Source organism: Lactuca serriola, chromosome 4 (assembly GCF_051521515.1).
Source record: "Lactuca serriola cultivar US96UC23 chromosome 4, Lser_US96UC23_V15, whole genome shotgun sequence".
In the NCBI taxonomy this organism is placed as follows: domain Eukaryota; kingdom Viridiplantae; phylum Streptophyta; class Magnoliopsida; order Asterales; family Asteraceae; genus Lactuca; species Lactuca serriola.
The window spans coordinates 134,747,755-134,759,489 of NC_136411.1; the positions used below are offsets into that span (position 1 = coordinate 134,747,755).

General features: G+C 37.8%; 1 long non-coding RNA gene across 1 annotated transcript; it reads right to left on the reverse strand.

Moving 5' to 3' along the window:
• Positions 1–3,234: 3,234 nt before the first annotated feature.
• LOC145100362 (uncharacterized) lies at positions 3,235–4,138 on the reverse strand. The gene is made up of 2 exons (XR_013704994.1): positions 4,010–4,138; positions 3,235–3,519 (listed from the first exon to the last, which is right to left on the reverse strand). It is a non-coding gene; the product is annotated as an uncharacterized LOC145100362 (long non-coding RNA).
• Between the last annotated feature and the right edge of the window lie 7,597 nt (positions 4,139–11,735).

Consider the following 11,735-nt stretch of genomic DNA (forward strand, 5'->3'; position numbering starts at 1 on the left):
TGACATCCCCTCCTGTGGTTGGTAGCTATAACCTTGACCGACCAATCGAATGGGTTGATAAGTATCTACTATCGTTACTACAACGTATAATGAAGCGTTGTAGGGCGTACTCTCAATCACATAGCTTGGTTATAGGACTCATTATAAACATTAACTATAATCTCTCTTTTTTACTACAAACCATGGGCTTGCTTGTTTTCAAAACTATTTTAAATATGGATTTACTTATGCAAAGATACACTTAGGTTTTCAAATCTTACTAAAAGATCTTTTAAAAATATTGTTTTAAGTATGGTTATACTTAAAATGGAAATAATTTTTAGACTTTTTAAAAGTCTCATACTGCTGTTAACAGAAAACCTAGAACTCCCACCAACCTTATGTTGACCCTCAGAACTATATGTATTCTTAGGGAATCAGTAATTCACGCATTCTGACGACAAATAATCATGGATTTCAGACAATCTAGTTTACTAGTTTTTATGTATGCCAATCTATCAAGAAAATTCATGTATTATTATTATTATTATATGTAAGAACCTTATATGCAAACTTAAAGATGGAATACAAATATTGATTTGTTTATTGTTGTACTTGTGTTATATATTCAGTATAACTGTGATCCATGAAGTTAGTCGCATAGCTCGTTATGTTCCGCTTCCTTGGCCGAGGGTGTGACATCTGTGGTCGGTGCTACGCCGAGGCATTCTCTTCGCCACATCGTGGAAATTGCCATGTGTCACTCCGGGACCGCCACATGTCCTGTTCCTTCGCCACCTTGCCACGTCTTGGCCCTAACTAGTGCACGTCAAGGTGAATGTAGATGACACATGTCATTTTGATGTTGATGTGTGTCCAACCCATTTGCATTCTCCCATGTCGTGGGGTGCTGGAATCTTCTTTTCTCTAAAACAACATCATAGTTTTAAAATGACCGTAACTTTGTCATACGAAATCTGTTTTTGACATTCTATATATCCACTCGACCGTATCGAGAAGTTCTACAACTTCCTATCATTAGTTTCTTGGAAATGGCATTTCATTTTATATTTAATCCCTTACTGAAGTGGTAATAGTTTTTCGGTCGTTATATTTCTTCTAGTACCTAGTTACTTCAAAGACTTTATGTAATTTCGCCAAACGGAGCATTCTCTTGCCAAGGGATCACCTTTGCTCAGCAAGACACCTTTACTTAAGTGTTCACACGAACCTTTCACTTAGTTGGCACCCACATCACTCCGGCTGAATTTTATATATATATATATATATATATATATATATATATATATATATATATATATATATATATATATATATATATCACTCGTTCTCTATATTCCACATTATATTTCTCATTTAACCTACCCCTATCCCTACTACATGAAATCTCTTCGTTGGAGATCGAAAAGAATACTACCTTCGTGTTCACGTTCACATGAACCTGGCGGCCTCATTGAGAGTCCGACCAGTGGAACCAGTCACACTCTCTTTAACTCTAAAATATAGTTTATATTTATTATTAGCAATTTTTTCCGCCTTTAATGGTTAGTTAGTAGGGTTTTTGACGTTTGAAATCATTTTTGTGGGTCTATTGTTAGTTAGTGGGTTTATTATAAATTTATTAATAGAAATCGTTTTTTATCTTTAGAGTGGGTTTTTTTTTATGTTGGAAATCATTTATTGAGTGGGTTTTTCAATGTTTGAAATCATTTTTTGAGTGGGTTTTTTAGATGATGGAAATCGTTTTTTGACTTTGCTTCACGAGTCTAGCGATATATCCAAGAAATAACAAATGATTTAGCGATAAGTTATGTAAGGCACTATTAAAGATAATTTTATTGGTCTCGTTCATATGTTTTTTTTGCTTTATCATGGTTTCTTTTGCATTAACATGGTTTTTTTGCTTTAACATGTTTTTTTGCGTTAACATCGTCCCATTCATTTATTTTCTGTTAAAGAAAGATTTATTGGTCCCTACTGAACATTGTTATCATTTTCTTTTGCTTTAATTTGGTTTTGGCACCGTCGTGCCAATAGGTGAAGCAGCTTGGACGATCATCTAAAGCCTCCAAATGTCTTCGACCCCGTTTTTATATACTTATTATGTTTGTATGGAAAAAAAAATTCGTATATCGTGTATAATGGTTGAGTAGAAAAATAAAGAAAATAAAACCAAAACAAAATCAGTAGAGTAGACTAAGAGATGTGTAATTCTTCTGAAATAATCATCATATTAAGACTGTTACAACCATTGATCAGGTGACTCTATAAATCAATTCAGATTTTTTGAACATTAACGAAAAAATAAATCATAACAAATCGATTCTAATTTTTTCACATAGCTTTTTGATTTCCAATTTAAATTTCTATTTTCTGATTTCAATATTTCTTAATACATTGATCATGATAATCGGATTTCTCACATTCTTTAAAAAATCGATCTTATATTATATTCATGTGAATCTAATTTCAGGTACCCTTACCGATTGTGATTTTTGATTTTTGATTTCTGTTAATGTGATTTCAGATTCGTGTAAACTGTCAGATTTTGTTATTTTTTTTCACTTCTTTAATGTTAGTTTTTTGATTAAAAGTTAATTTTTGTGCTTTCATTTTATTTTCTACAGATAACTTGAAATTTCAACATCACAAGTTTTGAAATCCTTGTTGCTGGAGTCCAGAAAACGATTCAAAATCGTTATCATTGTTGTTGAAAACAATTCTAAAAACGATTCAACGTCACAGGTTCAAAGCTAGGTTCTTTCGTTTCATACGTGTTTTTTCTCGTTATTTTATAAGTTTAAATAATAATATTTTGCCAAGAAAACATTTACCTAGCAGTAAGAAAAGGAAAAAAAAAAACAAAAAACAAAAAAAAAAACAACTACTACTATTTCAAAAATGATTTAAGGATAAATTGTTAACAATTATCTATTTAAGAAAACGGCCATCCTCTTTTACTAATTTATTTTTACTGTAATGGCCTCATTTTCATTATGTGTGGTGCCTTAAATTGCCTTAACAACTCATCCAAAATTTGATTGTGTAAATATGACTTGAGCTAAATAAATCAAATTTTGTCCAATCATATTTCCGCCATGAAGCTAAAGTCATAAAACCAAAGTTTTTACTCTATTACTTACAACTAGTAATGTGCCCATGCTTCCCATTGATTGGGAGGGTTTTTTTTATTGGATTGTAATATTAGCTTTTCTTTACGTGGGAACACACGGATTGCATTCAATAGTATACATTCATAAGGCTCTTATTTATGCAAAAGATGTGAAATACATGGAAATCATTCAAAATAAAGTCGGAACTAAATTTATCTCCTTATGCGTCGTCCTGAATAATTTGGTGCATCTCTTAATATGTTTTGATTAGTTTTTTAGTGTGCAGTATGGAGAGACGCAGAGAATAGCATGTCGGGATGTTGATAGCAATAGTTGGGAGGGGAATGGGAAGGTAAACGGGAGTTGGCATATGATGTTGTTTGTTGATTTTTTCTTTCATCTGCAGCTGTTGATATAGTTTGTCATAAGTATTATAAAAAGACACCAAATGAGTTCAAACCTTAATCGTTGGATGATGATAAAAAAAAATACCGCAAATCTCCACAATTCATTCAGGCCTATGTCTAATTCCAAAAACAACTTCAAAACAAACCCAAAATCGAATTTATTGAACATGCAAAGGTAAAACACATAAACTCGCTCTTACAAACATCACTATCAATTCGCAGGAAAAAGAAAAAGATAAAGTGCAAAATTGGTTCTTATGGTTTCATAAAAATTATGGATATGATCCAAAAAGTTTTCAAATTACATAGAAGACTCAAAATCAAGAATTTTTTTTATGGTTTTGATCCTAAAATTAAAAAATTACCGTGGTTTTGCTCCATAGAAAACTTAAAATGACGATTTTACCTTTTTAATTTCTTTTTCCATTTTTATTATATTTTTTTTCATGTTTTTAATTTAGAAAAGAACTAAAAAAGAAATCAGCCAACCTCCATCCCCTTTCTCTCTGACTTTTTTTCTCTCGTTCATCCTTTTCTCTTTCTTCTTGAACCAGCAAGCTACAACAAAGAACACAACACTTATGCATGGCTTCCTACCCTCCACATCTTCTCTCACCCGGAACCATGAATCGCCATAACACACACACACACACCCACATACATCTCTCGATATCTCCGACAAAACCACACACATAGAGAATCGATCTTTCAAAAAACCCATCTGAATCGATTTTCAATCGATTCTGTATGAACAATCATGGTGGTGTTTTGGCTCAATCACATCGTCGGCGGTGTTACAACAATAGGTGAAGCGAAGGACGCCAAACATTTGATATTACTTATTCGATTCTGTTTTTGATGTTACTTTCTAGTATAAATCGACTTTTGTGTACACAGGTGGATGATATTGAAGCTCGATTAAATGAAGAAACCACAAAACGGGGGAATTTTATCGGCACCTTAAAGTTAAATGATAGCCTACTAATCTTTTTTATTTTTTGTTTTTTTCTATTATTTTATTAATAATTAAATCTGTTCTATTATTTTTAAGTACGCATAGACACTGTCAACTATTATTTAAATATCACATTTTTATCCCTCTCATTTATAGTTTATATTCGATTTTCTATCTTTTAAAAAAAAAACTACTTTTAGACATATACTTTACATCATATATATATATATATATATATATATATATATATATATATATATATATATATATATATATATATACACCAGTGAATTTAAAAGGACTGTGCTAAACACGACTCAAAAAGGGTATTTTTGGAAATTTAACAATGATGTGCAATGTAAGGTCCTGAAAGATTTAAAATGAGTTCAGTTTTGTTGATTAAAGAAATGAAAGTAGCATGCTATCAATATATGAGTAAATGAAAGTACGTTGTTATTTTCTACGTTTACCCTTTTTTTTTAACTGATTAATTGAATGTTAGTAAATAGTGATGGATCCAGGATTTTGTTCCATTGGAGCCACAATGCTACTAAAAATCCGAGGCATCATAGAAGAAAAAAATGTAGAAAGTATCGATGGATTTTCGATGAATAGGAATTAACATAGTATTGTACAAACCATTAAGCAATTATAGATATTGATGTAATTAATTCACATAGCTGGTTTGACTTCACAGACTAATAACATGTTCTTACTTTATTTTGTCTCCGGGACATGGTATGGAACCATAACTTAGTAAACTAAGGAAAAAGGTGAAAGGGATACATGTCTAAAACATATCATATGTAGGGGGTTTTCACGCATCTTGCTCATCTAATAAATGATTATCTGTAACAACATCAGTCGAGGCAATTAGTTTTCTCACACAAATATATGCCCTGCGTCTTTTAGTTACATTTAGTGCATCTAAAGGACTGTCATCCATTCTAATATCTTGTATGGCTTCCTAAAATTAGGAAATTTCAGTTGGTCAAAAGTTTCCATTTCACTTCATTTATTTATAGTAACTCATAGCCACAACCTCTATTATTTTCAGATCCCAAAATAAAACGTGGAGTGTAATGCTGCTTAACTATTTTATCTTTCCACCTTAAAATAACATGCTTTATGTACTCTTTCTTATTAAGAACATAAATAAAATTTGTAGTTACATCATGGAATACTAAATTTTCTACGTCAAAAATATACTTTAATTCACCCTCCATTTAGTAACCTTTTACATACACCTACAAAGAACATAACAAAAACATTTCATCGTTAAAAAAATATTGATCGTGAATCATAAAAACAATCTAAGAGTAAGGAAAGAAAAGTTCACAAATCTACTATGCCACAATAGATCAAATAGAAAAACTACAACCTTTTTACATACGCGTACTGTAACACTCTAAATAAGGTATTATTCTTTAGACCCTTGAAAAGGAAAAGATGGCATAGAAGGTCCCTTAGTATGCTGGGCGTACTCTAGGAGTACGCTTAGCGTACTAAGGATGCATGAACGTAGAGGGTGGCCGCGTACGTAGGGTGTACAGATAGGTACGCGGGGCATATACGACCGAGGGCTAAAACCCTAATTCTCGGACTTGACACCTGTTTAAACACCCTTAAGCCTCTTAGACCAACCCCTAATAAGCCTCCATAGCCTCATTTTTCCCTTTTACACCATAGATCCCTTGTGAAACTGTTTTTGAGCTTAAGGAGTGTATTTGTGGCTATTTTAGATTTCATTCAAGAAGAAGGAATTGCTAAGCAAAGATTGGAGTGGCATTGGGCTCCAAGAATCTACATATAGTTCACCTTGAAGAGCTTCTGGAGGTATAAAGTCTTGATCTTGCTTTCATTAGATCTAGTTAGGGTTTCTATATTGTCCCTTTTTGTGTTCATCGATCATCTCTAGAGAGTTGGAGCAACTCCAGAGGTTAGGAAGAGTAGATCTAAGGTCCTTTGACTCATTCATGCCATAAAAATGGTGTCTTGATGGGTGTTTTGACCTTATGCATTGATTAAGACTCTTAGAAATGTCTTAATTGGTTGTTATGAACATATGGAACATGCAAAGGCATAAAGTTGTCAACTTTATGCCTTAGCATGTCTTAATGGACTCAGATCTAAAGATTGGACATTAGAACATCGAGTATTAAGCACTTAATGGAAGATGTGCTTAATCTATTTGTACATTGGGCGTAGATTAGCATACGCAACACTTACAGCTTAGGGACTTAATACGTTACGCGTACAAGGGTGGTATGCAAGGTGTACGCACCTCAGAAGGGCTTGGACTTGTTTGGGGCTTGTAAGCCCTTTTGGGCCTTAATCAGTTATTAGGTATGGTCACGTTTTAAGTTAGTGGGCCAGCTTATCTATTTTGGACCATGGTTACTATGGTTGGGCTTTATTGGGCCATGAGGCCCATTAATGATTTTGGACATGGACTTTGGGCCCATTAGCAAAGGAAGAATTTTTCGGCCATTGTTAAAGGACTTGGTATTTGGGTTCTTCAATTGGATTATGTTCAACCCTAACCTAGGGTAATGGTATTATTGGTCAACATGGGTGTTCACAGAGTGTTAGGAGAGCAGCTTTCTAATTCAGCAGATAGAGGTGAGTCTCCTCACCATACCAATGTGTTACACCCCTGAACCGGGACGAAAGAAACGTCTTAGGGCGGGTGACTTCATCTTGTAATATCATAAAAGTTGATTATAAATGAGACATGGTAACCAAACATCATACATTTCAGATACCAACATGCATTGTTTACATCTTTGTGTTTGTTCATGAAATTACATCCAAAATAACACAATGTATGATATTTCAAAAATACAACAATTGTCCAAAATCCATAGCTACAAAACCTGCTTAGTGAGTCCCTGAGAATACAAGTCGTTTTGAAAAGCATCAACATAGAATGTTGGTGAGTTCATAAGCATATTTATAAGAAAACTTTGTAATAGTTTGTTAACTTCCAGGAAATCCAATATTTTTTGTAGATAAAAGAGTTGTGAGTCTCGTATCAAATCATGTATAATTGCATGCATGTTCTTTTGTTTCCTTGTTTGAAATTGTATAGAGAGTGTTCTCAGAAAATCCTATATTTTCTGTTATACGAAAAGTTGTGGTCTTAAAACCCTAAGACCAGAGTGGTGAAATTAGTTTACAAAATAGATGAAACATAGTTGTGTATTTTATAAAACTAGTAGAGTGCGTATTCTTCATAAATTCAAATAATGTTGTTATTCTTTATGTGAGTCGTTATAACCATACTAATATGACTAACGTGCCTGTCTTGATGTTCTTCAAGCGTCGGTTTGTAAACATACTTGCCACCCTAGACTGGCTAGTCTAGCTGTAGCGAACAGCTCAGATGTGGGGGTGTGAACCCCGTATAGATCTATACAAAATTACATCACTCTCCCTCCAGGAAACTCTGGTTATAACTATAGGACTTAAGATGTACGCTAGGTAGGTACGGTGAAGGAGTGTCTCACAAGAGCCTTAACAAAATTTACGTGAATATATAGAATAATGTATGCAATGTTCTTAAGGTAAGTTTATAACTGCGGTTTTATGACTCTCGTTTTATAGCTTTATGACATACAATTTAACACTTCTATTTTTAAAATCTTTTTTATAGTTAGGTTATGACACGTGCGTATTCCTGTCATAAAAACTCTGCTTTGCTTACTGGTTATATTAAATTAGTTATAACGATAGTTATAAATGATTTCTAATATCTTATGTAGCACCTGGTTCCTAGTATGTAATTTAAACTAAGTATTTTTGCATTTTTTAGTTGGAACTCGGCGAGTTGTAGGCCCAACTCGCCGAGTAGGGTCGGGATATCGAGCACGTTTAACTTGGCGACTCGACGAATCCATATCCTGGACTCGGCGAGTCCGCCAGTTTGGAAGAAACCCTAATTTCAAAGGGTTGCACCCTATTTAAACATCGTTTTGTGCCTCATAACGGCCCCCATTGCGTCCAGAACACCCCCTCTCGAAGCCCTAACCCTTCTTTTAGTAATTGGAGTGCTTTTGGTGCAATTCCTTGAACTTTCGGAGAGAATAATAAGGTAGATCAAGAGGAGAGGATGAAACATCCCGAGTTCAGGAGTACAAGTTTAGGGTTCAAAGTGAAAATGTGGATGGTCAACTCGGCGAGTCCATGGGTAGACTCGGCGAGTAGGGTCGCGATTCTGGTCGTGGAGTCCAAATCTTTTTTGGTTGAGCTGTGAATCGGTGAGTCGAGGGACGACTCGGTGAGTTGAGTGAGAAAGGACTCAAAGTTTGTTGGACTCGACGAGTCTTGGGGTGACTCGGCGAGTTGAGTCGTGGATTGGGAGTTCTGAGTGTAGGGACTCGACGAGTCAACAGGTTGACTCGGCGAGTAGAGTCAGTCAGGAAGGTTGACTTTGACTGAGGACTTTGACCTTGACCAAGTTTTGACCAGTTGACTTCCAGGGGTATTTTGGTAATTGTTGGCATTATTTTGAGTTTGGTGGTTTGGTGTTGGCTGGTGGTGGAGATCATGTTAGTGGTCGGAGCAGCTCGGTCCTGTCTTTTCAGTCAGCAGTTGTGAGGTGAGTTATCCTCACTATATCAACAGGGTCTATAGCACCAAGCCCGACCCTTTATCGGATTGTAATCCGGGTATCGTTGTTATGTTGTTGCTTTGCTATGTTTGCATCTTGGTAGTTAGGATGGTATATGTTAGAGACCTGGTTAAGGTCGGTATCCTGGTATATAGGATGATGTTATGCTAGTGACCGGTTAGGTCGGTATCCTGGTTAGGATGATGTTATGATATGTGATCGGCCAGATCGGTTTGATTAGATGTGAATTGTTATATGATTGATTGTTTATGTGCACATGGTTGTTGGACTGGGGTTGGGTTGAGGCGGGTCCTGCTTTGTGCTGTAGGCCAACATACCCAGGGCGGACCGGTTATCCCGAAGGCCCAGGGAGCGGTCCGGATAGGTTGAAGGCCCCACGAGGGCGGACCAGACGTACCGAGGATCGGAGAGTGGACCAGGCCGACTGAAGGCTCGGTGCGGGCAGACCAGTCATACTATAGACTCAGAGAGTGGACCAGGTGGGTTGAAGGCCCGGTGCGAGTGGACCAACCACACTACAGACTCGATGGATATGGCTAGACTCAGAGAGTGGACCAGGTGGGTTGAAGGCCCGGTGCGGACGGACCAACCACACTGCAGACTCGATGGATATGGGTAGACTTGGAGGGTGGACCAGGTTGACTGAAGGCCCGGTGCGGCGGACTAGTCACATAGTAGTCCCGAAGTGCATGGCTGTTCTGTTCGGTTATGGCATGTTATGTGTATGGTATATGTGGTTGGTATTATGGGGGTATCTCACTAAGCTTTCGGGCTTATAGTTGTGGTTTAAATGTTTCAGGTACTTCAGGAGACCGTGGCAAGGAAAAGGCGTGATGTACCGCTCCTCATGATTATGTTTTATGATATGGTTCTGGGAAGACTCTGATAAATAATTGTATTGAAAACCTTTTTGTAATAATTTAACGAAACTGGGTTGTTTTTGAAAAGTTTAAATTGGTTGAAATTTTTAGAGTGTTACAAGTTGGTATCAGAGCCTTGGTTTGAGTGAATTGGAGGAACATTCGTGTGAATCCAGTCTCAAATCAAGGAGAGTTTTCAAAAAAAAAGAATTTAAAATGGTTTTCAAAATGTGTAAAAGATGACGTGGAGGTACGATCAGCCGGAGCCAGTAAGTAACCCCAAAATACGATACAAGATATTTGTTTTTGAGATATGGTAGAACAGCATGCTAGTACTAGGCTAGGGATCTTCAGGAATTTCATGATAGAGTTGCCTAATTTATGATGCCTGCTAGCCTAGGGTTTCTTTCTTTATGAGATTTCCAGTGTTCCTCTAGGAGTGAGGGTTGAGTGCTTGTTATGTGTGATCATCACTAGGGTGTTGTGGTTATACTTGGTATAAATATGGGTAGGTGTGGAAGGTAGTATGGGCCCGTACTACTGAAAGCACAGGACCCATACGCGTATCAAGGAAGCCACAACCTCTAGGGTGGGGTTGGGAGTTGGTCCCCGGGGTTCTGGGAGAGCGTCTGATGTTTTGCGATATTTTCAGTATGGTGGTTACGAGGCATGCTGGGAGCGGATCCAGATCGGGATCGGGAGCAGGAGAGGGCGGTCAGGGTGGCTCAGTACCGCCCGAGGTTATTGGTCAGATGAACACGGACGAGTTGGATGCTAGGATTCGTGAGATCCTACATGATGAGGTTGTTGCGATGTTCCGGGCTGAGTTGCCAAAACTGTTGGAGTCGATCAAGACCGCCATGGTCGAGTATTTTGATGAGCACTATGCAACTCTTACAAAGACGGCTGCCGCGGCAGCTACAGCGGCTGTAGTAGCAGCAGTGGGAGGAGCCGATAGAGGTTTTTAGTATCGGGACTTCGATAATACGAAGCCCATACCTTCGATGGAGTTCAGGAACCGATTGTTGCTATGAGATGGTTCTCAGACGTAGAAGAGTGTTTTTTTCACGTGTTCATGCCCTGCTGATCAGAGAGTGAGGTGTGCTCTGAACCTGTTGAGGCTCGGGGCGAAGGATTGGTGGAGATTGACCACGGGGTCATATTCGGATGCGCAGAGGGCTGCGGTTTCATGGGATTATTTCCGGGGGATGTTTAGCACTTGTTATGTTCCACGGGTTGAGAGGGAGAGGTTGGCTCAGGAGTTCCTGGAGCTGAAGCAAGATTCAGAGTCGGTGAGGGAGATCACCAGGATGTTCATGGAGAGGGCAATGTTTTGCCCGGAGTTTGCTTCAGAGCAGGCTCTGATGTCCCGATATCTGAGTATGCTCAAGAGGGATATCAGGCAGTTTGTGTCTACGCAGAGATGGAAGACCTTGTTGGAGTTACAGGAGGCCACTCGGTGGCGTGAGTTGGAGATTGAGTTACAGTTGAGATAGCAGAGGAAGGCCCCGGCACAGTCGCAGCCAGCACCGAAACGGTCCAAGATCTTTGATTATGGGTTGGGAGATCAGAGAAGCCGCACTTGTGGGAAGTGCGGGAAGGGTCACACTGGAGTTTCTAGGTCCAGTGGTGCATGCCGCAAGTGCGGAAAGGAGGGGCTTTATGCGAGGGATTGTCGGCAGACAGCCCCGGTTCAGGATTTGAGGATTTGTTATCACTGCCATCAGGTTGGACACTTGAGGGTCAACTGTCCACATCTTGCTGCAG